General features: G+C 47.5%; 1 pseudogene; it reads left to right on the forward strand.

The window, feature by feature from the left end:
- The window catches only part of LOC112628371, a 59570-nt pseudogene extending 55981 nt beyond the window's left edge, over positions 1-3589 (forward strand).
- The last annotated feature ends 13274 nt before the right edge of the window (positions 3590-16863 follow it).

A 16863-nucleotide genomic window follows, 5' to 3' on the forward strand; every position in this document is an offset into this window, starting at 1 on the left:
GTGGGTCTCACATTCCATGGCCTTCCAGACTCAACTTTCAATTCCTCTCCTCTCCCTTCAGCCACACTCAGGCTCTTCTGGTTAAAAAAAAATCCTGGTTCCAAACCTTTCCTGACATAGACCAAATACTCAGTATAGATTCCCTTCTCTCACTGCACCTACCTAATGGCACTCACTAAGTTATCCTGATTTCCCTCCCTCACCTGTATTTCCCCAGCCTCCTCTCCAGAGGGCAGTATTGACTGGGGAGAGGTTGTGTGGGGACCGACAGTGAGAGGGTACCCTAAATCACAGATTATTGGTGGCTCCCCTATGACCTGGGCAGGACTGGAACCTCTGATCCCTCTTCCCTCACACATAGTAAGGAACACAGTGTCCCAGCACTTGGCACAGTCACAGGGCTTTATTCTTGCTCTGGCCACAGGTCTCCAAGTGACCAGTGAGATGGGCCCTGGACAGACCTCCTCCCTCCCTGTCCCCTGCCCATGGATTCTTTCTCATTTCAGATCCTGTGTGTGAACGTGAAGGCCTCAGCCCTGCTGCTGAGCCAGCTGCTGCCCCACATGGAGAACAGGGGATGAGGGATGAGAGGGGCTAGTGGGCACCGAGGTCTAAGTGCATTGGTTTATTTCTACCTCCCTGGAAGCACTTGGGCAGGGACTCAGGAAGTAGAGGATGGCGGGAGAGATGGTAGGTGTGTCCTTTGGGAAATGTTCTCCATTTCCAGACCTACCTTCTTCCTCATGGGATGTGGCAGTTGTGATGAAGATGAAGAGACACTTGCTGCGGAGGGGCAGGGCCTGCCTTCCAGGTCCTCAAAGGACCTTTCACTGACCCTTGTTTCTTTCATCCCGGAGAGTGGCATGGACCTTGCCCCTGCAGTGGCAGCTGCAGGGATGAAGGGGCCAGAGTGAAGTCACCCAGAGCTGCCAGCTCCAGTTATGCTTGCCCTCATCTGTGGGCATGTCATCAGTTTTCCTTCTGGTCAGAGGCCCTGTGGATTTGCTTCTCCTCACCTTCCCATGAAGAGCCTGGCTGTCCTGTGTCCCGTGGCTGCCCTGGGGCAGGCCAGCCTGGGACTCGTTAGTGATGCCCAGACCTCACAGGGGTCTCTGTGACACATGAGTGGCTCTGCACTCCAGGAGTGCTGCCCCTCAGCCTCGGGACCCTGCCCCAAGGGATGCCACTCTGGCTGTGTGTATTGGGTGGCTTTGAACCCAGCAGTGGCCTCGGTATCCACTAATTTAGATGTCCAGCTTCCCTCTAGTGTTCCAAATTGTTCCCAAACTTTTTTTTTTTTTTTTTTTTTTTTTTTTTTTTTTTTTTTTTTTTTTGAGACGGAGTCTCGCTGTGCTCCCAGGCTGGAGTGCAGTGGCGTGATCTCGGCTCACTGCAAGCTCCGCCTCCCGGGTTCACGCCATTCTCCCGCCTCAGCCTCCCAAGTAGCTGAGACTACAGGCGCCCGCCACCACGCCCGGCTAGTTTTTTGTATTTTTAGTAGAGACGGGGTTTCACCATGTTAGCCAGGATAGTCTCGATCTCCTGACCTCGTGATCCACCCGCCTCGGCCTCCCAAAGTGCTGGGATTACAGGCTTGAGCCACCGCGCCCGGCCGTTCCCAAACTTTTATGCTTTCACCCTGAATCCTGAACTGGTTTCCTCATAGCATAAAAATACAATTTCCTGGCTCACCTGGTCTCTTTATTGAACTTTCATCTCTTCTCATCTCCCTTTCTTCTCGCAGGGGAAGCTCTGTGGTTCTGGTCTCATCTATGGTGGGTTATGTGCCAATACCAGTGAGTGTCAGCTCCTCTGTATGTGGCTGGGTGAGGGGTAGCTGAAACTGGTTTCCTGTGAGGCCCTGCAGGGGTATGTGGGAGAATTGGCTGTTGATCCCAGATAAGATGGAGTTAAGATGTATGAACACCAGGCCAGGTGTGGTGGCTCACACCTGTAATCTCAGCACTTTAGGAGGCTGGGGGAGGTGAATCGCTTGAGTTCAGGAATTCAAGACCAGTATGGGCAGCATAGTGAGACCCCATCTCTATTAAAAGGACCAAAATAAAAATTAAAAAAAATGCTGTTTTTTTGTTTTTTGTTTTTTGTTATGCTGTTAACACCAGCATAACACCCTGACTGCTACAGACCAGGTATAATCTCACTTTGTCATAATAGACCTAATATCCAAGGACATTAAGCCATGTGCCCAGCGTAAGAATAGTCAGTTTGCATTACTTCAAGGACTGGGCCCTGGGTCTCTTAATTCCCGCTTCCTTCCTGAATGTTCAAAAGCACAGTGCAGCTGTCTGTGTCAAGCTTGGACACACATGTAGCAACTTGACATTTCCCTAAGCCTAGAGGAGCCCCTGCTATCTTAGAATTTCAATTCTGAAAATTATTATGGGGTGGTGAGGGGTCAGGGAAGGCATTTTAGTTTGGGGCTGGAGTCAGGCATATCTTCTTAGTCTGTGACCCAGAGTCACAGCTTTTGTTGTTCAGGTAATTGTCCATCCCTGCATTGTCAATCCACTCTGTCTGCTTCCTTTTGCATTTCAGAAGTTGGGAGCCTGCAACACCAGCAGAACAGCCCTGCTGGGCCTCTCTAAGTCTCTGGCAATGGAGCTGGCTCCAAAAGACATCTGGGTAAACTGCCTGGTGCCAGGAATAATCAAGACTGACTTTGTGCAAGTGGGGAGGGTCACTGTGGCTCCTACTCCCACTCCCTGCCCCACTGGTCCCAGAGATCCCTTCCCCAGCCAAGCTTCCAGCTGAACTGAGGCCGACAGAGACCTGCAGGCTCATCACTCAGAGGCTTATCACTCAGAGGCTCTGGCCTGCAGGCTCATCACTCATCTGGCCCAGGCTCATCCCTCAGAGGCTCTGGCCTGCAGCCTTTGGGACCTACAACCTCTCCCTTTCCTGTAGAAGCATGGGAGGGCCCTGTCCTTTCTGGGAGCAGACCAGAGTCCTTCCTCACCCTTCTCAGCCAAACAGGGTCACCCTCCCACAGAGGACTTAGTCTTCCATGGTGCTCTTCCCAGCCCCCATCTCCTCCCTGCTACCAGCGCCCCCCAACATTCCCTGCTCCTGTCAACAGTCCATCTGCCTGACATTGACCTGAAATCTTTCCTCAGGACAAAATATTGCCGTATTTGCTACCCAGCTTTAACCAAGTCCATGGATTGCAGCGGTAGGTGGTGCTTGGTACTTTAGCGGTCTGTGTCTACTTGAGGGAAAGTTCAGGATCAAGAAGACATAGATCCCTGATCTTCCAGTCTACTAGCTGTTCCCGTCTCTGAAGTCTGAAGACATCACAGTCCTGGGCTGGAGGCTACAGGGTGGGTGTGAGCTCCCCGTGGAGCCTGGTGAGGTATGGGTTGATTGGGGTCAATGCTGGGCACCCCACTGGGGCAGCAGGACCTGAGGTCAGAGATTAACACTTCAAAGGCTGCGCCCTCAACTCTGCTCTCTTCCCTCAGGTTTGGGGAGCCAGAGGACTATGCAGGAAGCATGTCCTTCCTGGGCTCTCCAGATGTGCTCCATCACTGGGGAGAACATAGTGGTGGTTGGCTACTCCTCTAAGCTGTGAAGAGAGTCTGCGGCTAAGAGAGTGAGGCCATGGTCCTCAGTAGAAAATGGGGGGCCTAGGGAAATATGGAAGCGGGGAGCCTTAGTATGTCATTAGGATCCAGGGCCATGTAAGGAAACTTGCTCAGGAAATAAGGAAGGCGAGGTGTTTGAAACTTTTCTTTTGGAAACAAATATGTTTGGCCACTTCTAATCTAGGCTGATTTCTGTTTGGCTAGTGATATATGAGCAGTCCCCTTGGCCTAGAAGCCTCATCCCTGGCAGAGTTCCTTGCCTCATTCCCTAAGATTTTTTACCCCTCCCTACTTTCCTTCATTCCTTTCCCATGAAATTATAAATTGGGCTGGATACTTTCCATCTGCCCTTCTAGATCCACTATCTGTGTCTTTTCTTCTCTGTGCCCTGGGAGGCTGACCTGTAGGGATGCTTCCACAGTCCCTTACCCTCTGGCTTCCAGTTGGGTTTGGTCAAGGGGAGGCACTCACAGGAGATTGGAGGGCGCAGGAGAGTGAGGCCAGGGAATTTGTTTCTCAGGACATGAGGGCTGTGTCCACCAAAGGCTATGGCTCTTGTCAGGCAGTACCTTCCCCTCTTTCGTCCCTTCAGGTCTACAGGTGGTAATGGCTCCCTACCGTTGCTATCTCAGGAGTACTGCACTATACCTTATTCAGTTTGAGAATATCAATGTTACCACCATATCTTTTCCTTAAGAAAACCATTTACTTATAGCTTGTGTACAATAAATCAGATGCACTTCAAGCAAACTTTTCACTGAGTGTTAACAAACTTTTACATACATATGACCACTACAATAATAAAAATACAGAACATTTCCATTGCCCCCCTCCAAGTTCTCTTGTGCCCCATTCCACTGGACACCCCTGCCAATGACCCAAGGCAACCATTGATCTTCTCTCATGATAGATTATATATTTTTTAGAGTTTTATATAAATGGAATCATATGGTTTATATGTACTCTTCATGTCTGGCTCCCTTTGCCTAGCATAATGCTTTTAAGATTCATCTTTGTTGTTGTGTATATCAGTAGTTCTTTCCATTCTATTGCTTAACAATATTCCACTGTACGAATATACCACAATATCTTTGTTCACCTGCTGATGGACACTTGAGTTGTTTCCAGTTTTTGTTTATTATAATTATACATTTTGTGACTATTCATGTTGAAATCTTTGTGTGGGCATGTCTTCATTTTTCTATGATAAACAGGAATGGAATTTTTATTTAGAAAATTCTTTGCTGATATTTTCTGTCTTTTCATTCATTGTGAGCATTTTGAAAAACTGTATTTAGGATACTTATAATAGTTGCTTTGCAATTCTTGTATGTTTGTTTCAACATTTGGTTCACTTCAGAGCTGGAATCAGCTGAGATGCTTTTCTCTTGAATATGTGTTCCATCTCTTTGTTCTTTTGTTTTTTTCACATCCAGTGATCAATCTTTGGTTCTCTTATATTGATTCATTTTGTATATGTATTCTGAGCATTATTAATTTTAAGTTGTGGATATTCTGGCATCTATTATTTTTTTCCTGATGTGCAGTATCATTTATTTTTGCTGGCAAATGTTTGGATTAGATTTGACCCATAAACTCTATTTTTCTGGTGACGGTTCTGGTCTCGATTTAGATCTTTGGTCTTTAGCTGAGCTGCTTTGAATCTATTCTTACATGCAGGGCTCAGGGGTAAATTAGGCACATAATTTGGGAATTCCCTTCTTTGAATCTTTCACTTCTAGGATTCTTACATTCATCTTAGTGGTCAGTTTCACTAACTTCAGCTTTCTGTTTTCTCATCCAGAAAAAAATGTGGCTTTTCTGCTCACGCTCCTTTCAATTCATGGGTGCTATGATAACTCCACTTAGCCCCAGGCTAAAAGTCATAAAGAAAGGAACTTTCTTAGTATTGCTCATCTTCTCTCCATTCCAAGAATGTACTTCCCATCAGAGTCTGTCTTCTATTTACTCTCTAGTGACTTCAGGGAGTTGCTTTTATAAAAAATTATCTTCTGATGTTATTGTTGTTTTCTGTGGGACAGTCATCTGGTAGAGTCTTACCCCTTTTTTCCTGGAAACAAACCCTCATTTTGTTTTTTATTTTTAAATGTTTAAAAAATACTTTTTTTTTGATGTGTAGTTTCACCCTTGTTGCCCAAGCTGGAGTGCAATGTTGTGATCTCAACTCACTGCACCCTCCACCTCCCGGGTTCAAGCAATTCTCCTGCCTCAGCCTCCCAAGTAGCTGGGATTACAGACATGCACCACCATGCCTGGCTAATTTTTTGCATTTTTAGTAGAAACACGGTTTTACCATGTTAACCAAGCTGGTCTTGAACTCCTGACCTCTGGTGATCTGCCCCCGCCCCCCCAATCGGCCTCCCAAAGTGCTGGTGAGAGGTGACAACCTGCTAGTAGCCCTCACTCTCGGTGCCTCCTCGGCCTCAGCATCCACTCTGGCAGCACTTGAGGGGCACTTCAGCCCACCATGGCACTGTGGGAGCCCCTCTCTGGGCTGGCTGAGACCAGAGCCAGCTCCCTCTGCTTGCGGGGAGGTGTGGAGGGAGAGGAGCGGGGGTGAACCGGGGCTGTGTGTGGAGCTCATGGGCCAGTGTGAGTTCCAGGTGGGCATGGGCTCGGCAGCCCCACACTTGGAGCAGCCAGCTGGTGCCACCAGCCCCAGGCAGTGAGGGGCTTAGCACCAGGCCAGCAGTTGCAGAGGGTGTGCTGGCTCCCCCAGCAGTGCCGCCCACTGGCGCTGCACTCGAATTGTCACGGGGCCTCAGCTATCTCCCCGTGGGGCAGGGCTCAGGACCTGCAGCCTGCCGTGCCCAAATCCCCTTGTGGTGGGCTCTGGGGCGGCCAGAGCCTCCCCAAAGAGCGCCACCCCCTGCTCTGCAGCGCCCAGTCCCATCAACCACCCAAGGGCTGAGGAGTGCGGGAGCATGGCTTGGGACTGGTCAGCAGCTCCACCTGCAGCCCCAGTGTGGGATACACTAGGTGAAGGCAGCTGGGCTCCTGAGTCTAGTGGGGACTTGGAGAACCTTTATGTCTAGCTAAGGGATTGTAAATACACCAATCAGCACTCTGTGTCTAGCTCAAGATTTGTAAATACACCAATCAGTTCTCTGTATCTAGCTAACCTAGTGGGGACTTTGGGAACTTTTCTGTGTAGCACTCTGCGTCTAGCTCAGGGATTGTAAATGCACCAATCAGCACTCTGTCAAAGTGGACCAATCAGCTCTCTGTAAAATGGACCAATCAGCTCTCTGTAAAATGGCCCAATCAGCAGAATGTGGGTGGGGCCAGATAAGGGAATAAAAGTAGGCTGCCTGAGCCAGCCAGTGGCAACCAGCTCAGGTCCCTTTGCACGCTGTGGAAGCTTTGTTCTTTCGATCTTTATAATAAATCTTGCTGCTGCTCACTCCTTGGGTTGATGCCACCTTTAAGAGCTGTAACATTCACTGCTAAGGTCTGCAGCTTCACTCCTGTCAGTGAGACCACGAACCCACCAGAAGGAGGAAGCTCCAGACACATCTGAATATCTGAAGGAACAAATTTTGGACACACCATCTTTAAGAACTGTAACACTCACTGTGACACTCCGTGGCTTCATTCTTGAAATCAGTGAGACCAAGAACCCACCAATTCTGGACACATTTTGGTGATCATGAAGGGACTTTCACCTATCAGCATGCGATGAGACTTTTGCCTATCACCAAGCAGTAGGACATTGACTACCGCTGAGCGGTGAGCACCGACAGACCCCTTTCACTTGCTATTCTGTCCTATTTTTCCTTAGAATTCGGGGGCTAACTACTGGGCACCTGTCAGTTAAAAGCAACTAGCACAGCTGCTGGACTAAAGACAAGGGTGTCAGGCTTTCTGGGAAAGGGCTTTGTAACAAACCCCAACTCTTCGGAGTTGGGAGTGTTGGTTTGCCTGGAACCAGCTTCTGCTTTTCCTGTACTTCTGGGCTGAGCCAAGGGTAGACAGAGAGGAAAGTCATTCAGCTCTGGGGTGCCAACAAGAAGTTGGTTGACCCTGCAGCCATGAGCGGAACTCTCAAAAGCATGTCACCCAAGTGAGACTCGCCCATCTATCCTATCTATCCTGACCCTTGCCCCCTGGGTGCTAATTCCTGCCAGACAAAGTTCCTCTCACCTCTCTTCTCTGAGGCTAGTCCTGCTTCTAAAAATTGCTCCCTGTCTCTGGCACTTTTCTAGTTTCTCTTATAAGAATGACTTCTAGTATAAACTCCAAGACTCTGTTACCTTCTTTAGGCACCTGCGCTCACCAATAAGAAAGACATAATTTTTGCCCAAAGCCCCATCATATGGGGGACTATCTGGAATTTTAGGATCCTTCCTCAGACTAGCAGCCTAACAAAAGCTATTCCTGAAGCTAGGATATGGGGAGCCTCAGAAATTGTATCCTTCCTATTTATATAAATGAGGACAAAAGGTGTCAATTTTCCAACCCTGGAGATTCCTTCCCTCCCTCAGGGTATGGCCCTCCACTTCATTTTTGGGGCATAACATCCTTATAGGACAGGGGTAAAGTTCCAGTACTAACAGGAGAATGCTTAATCCTAACAGGTTTTCAAGAATGCGTCGGTAAGGGCAACTAAATCCGATTTTTCTTGGTGCTCCATGTGGTCTTGGGGGACAGGCAAAGGTACAGGTTTTCGAGAATGCATTGGTAAGGGCCACTAAATCCGACCTTCCTTGGTCCTCCATGTGGTCTGGGGGAAAAACTAGTGTTTCTGCTGCTGCGTTGGTGAGCACAACTATTCCGATCAGCAGAGTCCAGGGACCATTGTGGGCTCTTGGGCAGGGGTTGTTTCTGCTGCTCCGTCAGTGAGTGCAACTATTCCAATCAGCAGTGTTCAGGGACCATTGCTGGTTCTTGGGCAGGGGAGAAACAAAACAAACCAAAACCATGGGCAGTTTTGTCTTTCAGATGGGAAACACCCAGGCATCAACAGGCTCACCCTTGAAATGCATCCTAAGTCATTGGGATCAATTTGACCCACAAACCCTGAAAAAGAGGCAGCTCATTTTTTTTCTGCACTATGACTTGGCCCCAATATTCTCTCTCTGATGGGGAAAAATGGCCACCTGAGAGAAGTACAAATTACAATACTATCCTGCAGCTTGACCTTTTCTGTAAGAGGGAAGGCAAATGGAGTGAAATACCTTATGTCCAAGCGTTCTTTTCATGGAGGGAGAATACACAACTATGCAAAGCTTACAATTTACATCCCACAGGAGGACCTCTCAGCTTACCCCCATATCCTAGCCTCCCTATAGCTCCCCTTCATATTAATGATAATCCTCCTCTAATCTCCCCTGCCCAGAAGGAAATAATCAAAGAAATCTCCAAAGCACCAAAAACTCCCAGGCTATCAGTTATGTCCCCTTTAAGCTGTAGGGGGAGGGGAATTTGGCCCAAACTGGGTACATGTCCCCTTCTCCCTCTCTGATTTAAAGCAGATCAAGGCAGACCTGGGGAAGTTTTCAGATGATCCTGATAGGTACATAGATGTCCTACAGGGTCTAGGGCAAACCTTCGACCTCACTTGGAGAGATGTCATGCTAGTGTTAGATCAAACCCTGACCTTTAATGAAAAGAATGCGGCTTTGGCTGCAGCCTGAGAGTTTGGAGATACCTGGTATCTTAGTCAAGTAAATGATACAATGATAGCCAAAGCAAGGGACAAATTTCCTACTGGTCAGCAAGCCATCCCCAGTATGGATCCCCACTGGGACCTTGACTCAGATCATGGGGACTGGAGTTGTAAACATCTGTTGACCTGTGTTCTAGAAGGACTAAGGAGAATTAGAAAAAAGCCCATGAATTAGTCAATGATGTCCACCATAACTCAGGGAAAGGAAGAAAATCCTTCTGCCTTCCTTGTGTGGCTACGGGAGGCCTTAAGAAAATATACTCCTCTGTCGCCTGAATCACTCAAGGGTCAATTGATTCTAAAAGATAAGTTTATTACCCAATCAGTCGCAGATATCAGGAGAAAGCTCCAAAAGCAAGCCCTGGGCCCCGAACAAAATTTGGAGGCATTATTTTTTTTATTTTTTATTTTTATTTTTATTTTTTTTTGAGACGGAGTCTCGCTCTGTCGCCCAGGCTGGAGTGCAGTGGCCGGATCTCAGCTCACTGCAAACTCCACCTCCTGGGTTCACGCCATTCTCCCGCCTCAGCCTCCCGAGTAGCTGGGACCACAGGCGCCCGCCACCTCGCCCGGCTAATTTTTTTTTGTATTTTTTAGTAGAGACGGGGTTTCACCGTGTTAGCCAGCATGGTCTCGATCTCCTGACCTCGTGATCCGCCCGTCTCGGCCTCCCAAAGTGCTGGGATTACAGGCTTGAGTCACCGCGCCCGGCCTGGAGGCATTATTAAACCTGGCAACCTTGGTGTTCTATCATAGGGACCAAGAGGAACAGGCCCAAAAGGAAAAGCGAGATCTGAGAAAGGCCACAGCCTTACTCATGGCCCTCAGACAAACAAACCTTGGTGGTTCAGAGAGGACAGAAAATGGAGCAGGCCTGGTAGGCTTTGTTATCAGTGTGGTTTACTAGGACACTTTAAAAAAGACTGTCCAATGAGAAACAAGCTGCCCCCTCATCCATGTCCACTATGCCGAGGCAATCACTGGAAGGTGCACTGCCCCAGAGGACGAAGGTTCTCTGGGTCAGAAGCCCCTAACCAGATGATCCAACAACAGGACTGAGGGTGCCCGGGGCAAGCGCCAGCTCATGTCATCACCCTACTGAGCCCGGGGTACACATAACCATTGAGGGCCAGGAAATTGACTTCCTCCTGGACACCGGTGCGGCCTTCTCAGTGTTAATTTCCTGTCCTGGACGACTGTCCTCAAGGTCCGTTACCATCCGAGGAATCCTGGGACAGCCTGTAACCAGGTATTTCTCCCACCTCCTCAGTTGTAATTGGGAGACTTTGCTCTTTTCACATGCCTTTCTTGTTTTGCCTGAAAGTCCCACACCCTTATTAGGGAGGGATATGTTAGCCAAGGCTGGAGCATATTATCCCGTGAATATGGGAAACAGGTTACCCATTTGTTGTCCCCTACTTGAGGAGGGAATCAACCCTGAAGTCTGGGCATTGGAAGGACAATTTGGAAGGGCAAAAAATGCCCACCTAGTCCAAATCAGGCTGAAAGACCCCAACACTTTTCCTTATCAAAGGCAATATCCCTTAAGGCCTGAAGCTCATAAAGGATTACAGGATATTGTTAAACATTTAAAAGCTCAAGTCTTAGTAACGAAATGCAGCAGTCCCTGCAACACCCCAATTCTAGGAGTACAAAAACCAAATGGTCAGTGGAGACTAGTGAAAGATCTTAGACTCATTAATGCAGCAGTAATTCTTCTATATCCAGTTGTACCCAACCCCTATACCTTGCTCTCTCAAATACCAGAGGAAGCAGAATGGTTCACTGTTCTGGACCTCAAGGATGCCTTCTTCTGTATTCCCCTGCACTCCGACTCCCAGTTTCTCTTTGCCTTTGAGGATTCCAAAGACCACACATTCCAAGTTACCTGGACGGTCTTGCCCCAGGGGTTTAGGGACAGCCCTCATCTGTTTAGTCAGGCACTGGCCCAAGATCTAGGCCACTTCTCAAGTCCAGGCACTCTGGTCCTTCAGTATGTGGATGATTTGCTTTGGGCTACCAGTTCAGAAGCCTCATGCCAGCAGGCTACTCTAGATCTCTTGAACTTTCTAGCTAATCAAGGGTACAAGGTATCTAGGTCGAAGGCCCAGCTTTGCCTACAACAGGTCAAATATCTAGGCCTAATCTTAGAGGGACCAGGGCCCTCAGCAAGGAATGAACGCAGCCTATATTGGCTTATCCTCACCCTAAGACATTAAAACCATTGCGGGGGTTCCTTGGAATTACCGGCTTTTGCCGACTATGGATCCCCAGATACAGCAAGATAGCCAGGCCCGTCTATACGCTAATAAGGAAACCCAGAAGGCAAATACTCATCTAGTATAATGGGAACCAGAGGCAGAAACAGTCTTCAAAACCTTAAAGCAGGCCCTAGTACAAGCTCCAGCTTTAAGCCTTCCCACAGGACAAAACTTCTCTTCATACATCACAGAGAGAGCAGAGATAGCTCTTAGAGTCCTTACTAAGACTCGTGGGAGAACCCCACAACCAGTGGCATACCTAAGTAAGGAAATTGATGTAGTAGAAAAAGGTTGGCCTCACTGTTTATGGGTAGTTGCAGTGGTGGCTGCCTTAGTGTCAGAGGCTATCAAGATAATACAAGGAAAGGATCTCACTGTCTGGACTACTCATGATGTAAATGGCATACGAGGTGCCAAAGGAAGTTTATGGCTGTCAGACAATGACCTACTTAGATACCAGGCACTACTTCTTGAGGGACCAGTGCTTCAAATACATATGTACATGGCCCTCAACCCTGCCACTTTTCTCCCAGAGGATGGGGAACCAATCGAGCATGACGGCCAACAAATTATAGTCCAGACTTATGCCGCCCAAGATCATCTCTTAGAAGTCCCCTTAGCTAATCCTGACCTTGATCTATATACTGATGGAAGCTCATTTGTGGAGAATAGGATACGAAGGGCAGGTTATGCCATAGTGATGTAACCATACTTGAAAGTAAGCCTCTTCCCCCAGGGACCAGCAGCCAGTTAGCAGAACTAGTGACACTTACCCAAGCTTTAGAACTGGGAAAGGGAAAAAGAATAAATGTGTATACAGATAGCAAGTATGCTTATCTAATTCTACATGGCCATGCTGCAATATGGAAAGAAAGGGAGTTCCTAACCTCTGGGAATCCCCATTAAATACCACAAGGAAATCATGGAGTTACTGCACACAGTGCAAAACCCAAAGAAGGTGTCAGTCTTACACTGCAAAAGTCATCAAAAAGGGCAAGGAGAAGGGAGAACAGCAGCATAAGCAGCTGGCAGAGGCAGGGAAAGACCAGCAAAAAGGAAAGAGAGAAAGGGACAGGAAGTCAGAGAAAGAGAGAGGAAGAGACAAAGAGGGAGTCAGAGAGAAAGAGAGAGACAAAGGAGAAGTCAAAGAGAAAGAAAGTGGAAGAAACTAGAGAGACAAAGAGGAGACAGAGGAAGAGACAGTCAAACAAGGAAAGACAGAAACAAAGTCAGAAAGAGAGAGACAAAGAAGAAGTTGAAGAGAAAGAAAAAGAGACAGAAGTAGTAAAGAAAAAACAGTGTACCCTATTCCTTCAAAAGCTCCCAGGGTAAAGTTCTGTCTACCCAGCCAATGTATATTCTTCTTATGTGGAATGTCGACCTATATCTGCCTCCCCACTAACTGGACAGGCATCTGCACCTTAGTCTTTCTAAGTCCCAACATTAATATTGCCCCAGGAAATCAGACTTTATCAGTACCCCTCAAAGCTCAAGTCTGTCAGCGCAGAGCCATACAACTAATACTCCTACTTATAGGGTTAGGAATTGCTACTGCTACAGGAACCAGAATAGCCAGTTTATCTACTTCATTATCCTACTACCAAACACTCTCACAGGATTTCTCAGATAGTTTACAAGAAATAACAAAATCTATCCTAACTCTACAATCCCAAATAGACTCTTGGGCAGCAGTGACTTTCCAAAACCACTGAGACCTAGACCTTCTCACTGCTGAGAAAGGAGGACTCTGCACCTTCTTAGGGGAAGAGTGTTGTTTTTACACTAACCAGTCATGGATAGTACAAGACGCCACCCAGCGTTTACAGGAAAAGACTTCTGAAATCAGACAACACCTTTCAAACTCTTATACCAACCTCTGGAGTAGGGCAACATGGCTTCTCCCCTTTCTAGGTCCCATGGCAGCCATCTTGCGGTTGCTCACCTTTGGGCCCTCTATTTTTAACCTTCTTGTCAAATTTATTTCCTCTAGAATGGAGGCCATCAAGCTACAGATGGTCTTACAAATGGAACCCCAAATGAGTTCAACTAACAACTTCTACTGAGGACCCCTGGACCAACCCGCTGGCACTTTCACTGGCCTAGAGAGCTCCCCTCTGGAGGACACTACAACTGCAGGGCCCCTTCATCACCCCTATCCAGAAAGAAGTAGCTAGAGTGGTCATCGGCCAAATTCCCAACAGCATTTGGGGTGTCCTGTTTAGAGGGAGGATTGAGAGGTGACAACATGATAGCAGCCCTTGCTCTTGGCGCCTCCTCGGCATCAGTGTCCACTCTGGCAGTGCTTGAGGGGCCCTTCAGCCCATGACAGCACTGTGGGAACCCCTCTCTGGGCTGGCTGAGGCCAGAGCTGGCTCCCTCTGCTTGCGGGGAGGTGTGGAGGGAGAGGCACGGGCTGAAACTGGGGCTGCACATGGCACTTGTGGGCCAGTGCGAGTTCCGGGTGGGCGTGGGCTTGGCAGGCCCCACACTCAGAGCAGCCAGCCAGTGCCACCAGCCCTGGGTGGTGAGGGGCTTAGCACCCTGGCCAGCAGCTGCAGAGGGTGCGCCGGGTCCCCCAGCAGTGCTGGCCCACCGGTGCTGCACTCGAATTCTTGCCGGGCCTCAACTGCCTCCCCATGGGGCAGGGCTCAGAACCTGCAGCCTGCCATGCTCGAATCCCCTCGCAGTAGGCTCCCACCTGGCCTGAGCCTCCCCAACAAGTGCCACCCCCTGCTCTGTGGCACCCAGTCCCATCAACCACCCAAGGGCTGAGGAGTGTGGGTGCATGGCGCGGGACTAGGGGGCAGCTCTGCCTGCAGCCCTGGTGTGGGATACACTAGGTGAAGCCAGCTGGGCTCCTGAGTCTAGTAGGGACTTGGAGAACCTTTATGTCTAGCTAAGGGATTGTAAATACACCAATCAGCACCCGGTGTCTAGCTCAAGGTTTGTAAATACACCAATCAGTACTCTACATCTAGCTAAACTAGTGAGGACTTGGAGAACTTTTCTGTCTAGCCCTCTATGTCTAGCTCAGGGATTGTAAATGCACCAATTAGCACTCTGTCAAAGTGGACCAATCAGCTCTCTGTAAAATGGACCAATCAGCTCTCTGTAAAATGGCCCAATCACAAGATGTGGGTGGGGCCAGATAAGGGAATAAAAGTAGGCTGCCTGAGCCAGCCAGCGGCAACCTGCTTGGGTCCCCTTCCACCCTGTGGAAGCTTTGTTCTTTCGCTCTTTATAATAAGTCTTGCTGCTGCTCACTCTTTGGGTTGATGCCACCTTTAAGAGCTGTAACACTCACTGCTAAGGTCTGCAGCTTCACTCCTGTCAGCAAGATCGTGAACTCACCAGAAGGAAGAAGCTCCAGACACATCTGAATATCTGAAGGAACAAACTCTGACACACCACCTTTAAGAACTATAACACTTACCCGAAGGTCCGCAGCTTGATTCTTGAAGTCAGTGAGACCGAGAACCCACCAATTCCGGACGCACTGGGATTACAGGCATGAGCCATTGCGCCCGGCCATAAAATACTTATTTTTTAAAGATAGTTTTAGGTTCAAAGCAAAATTGAGTAGAATGTACAGAGAGTTCTCATATATCTCCTGCTCACCGCCCCCCCTGGCCTTCCCCACTATCAACGTCTTATACCCGAATGGTACCTTTGTTACAATTGAACCTACATTGACACGTCATAGCCACCCCAAGTCCATAGTTTACGTTAGGGCTCACTTGGTGGTGTACATTCCATGGGTTTGGACGATTACATAGTGACATATAGCTACCATTATAGTATCATACAGAACTGTTCACTGCCCTAAAAATCTTCTGTGCTCCTCCTATTCATCTCTCCCTTCTTGCTAAAAACTCTGGCAACTACTAATTTTTTTATTTTTATTTTTATTTTTTTTTTACTGTCTCCTTAGTTTTGCTTTTTTCCATGGTGTCATATAGTTGGAATCATACAGTATGTGGCCTTTTCAGACTGTCTTCTTTCACTTAGTAATATACATTTAAGAGGTTCGTTCCACTGTATATTTTTGTGGCTTGATAGATTATTTCTTTTCAACACTGAATATTCCATCGTCCAGATGTACCACAGGACATCTTGTTTGGTTCCAAGTCTTGGCATTTACAAATGAAACTGCCATAAACATTTGTGTGCAGTTTTTTGTGTAGACTTAAGTTGGAATTCATTTGGGTACATACCTAGGCACATGTAGTAGTCAACCTGGGCTGCTATAATAAAGTACCATAGACTGGGTGGTTTAAAAAACAGACATTTATTTTTCACAATTCTGGAGTCTGGGAAGCCCAAGATCAGGGAACCGGCATGGTCAGGTTCTTATGAGGGCCCACTTCCTGCCTTGGAGTGGTCTCCTTCTTGCTGTGTTCTCACATGATGAAGAGAGAAAGCATGCTCTCTGTTCTCTCTGCTGGGATGGCTGATTGGCTTTGTGGTACACATGCATACTAATCTCCTTGTAAAACTGTGGTTTGGACACACCCATGGTACTCTTTGCATTCTGGATAAGCTGAGAATTTTTCAGTCTTTAAGTTCTGGTTCAAAATCAAGATGCTGCAGATTTGGTTCCTGGCCCTCTTTCTGGCTTGCAGGTGGTTCACTTCTTGCTTGCAGAGAGAAAGCTCTGGTGTCTGCCTCTTCTTATAAGCACACTAATCCCATTATGGAGGGCCACCCTCATGACCTCATATAGATCTAATTACTTCTCAAAAGCCGTACCTCCAAATTCCACTACATTAAGGGTTAGGACATCAACATATGAACTATGGGGACATAAAAACATTCAGTTTATAACACAGCATGGTCGCTAAATCATATGGTAAAAATATGTTTAGTTTTGTATTAAACAGCCAAACTGACTGTTTGATGTTGTCAGTGTTTTGGATTTTAGCCATTGTAGTAGTTGTTTAGTAGCATCTCATTGTTTTAATTTGCAATTCCCTAATCATATATGATATTGGCATCTTCTCATACGCTTATTTGCCATCTGTATATTATATTTGTAATATATCTGCTCAGTTCATTTGCCTATTTTTAATTTGGATTGTTCACTTTTTTATTGTTGACTTTTAAGAATTCTTTGTATATTTTATATACAGTCCCTTATTAGAAATGTGTATTGCAAATATTTTCTCCCAGTCTATGGCTTATCATTTTATTCTCCTATGTCTCTTTCATTTTTTTTTTTTTTTTTTTTTTAAAGGGGTCTCTCTCTTTTTCCCCCCGGCTGGGGGGGTGGGGGGGGCTCCCCCCCCTCCTCACGCTCCGCCCCCCGCGATCC

This window comes from Theropithecus gelada, chromosome 7b (genome assembly GCF_003255815.1).
Source record: "Theropithecus gelada isolate Dixy chromosome 7b, Tgel_1.0, whole genome shotgun sequence".
Classification (NCBI taxonomy): domain Eukaryota; kingdom Metazoa; phylum Chordata; class Mammalia; order Primates; family Cercopithecidae; genus Theropithecus; species Theropithecus gelada.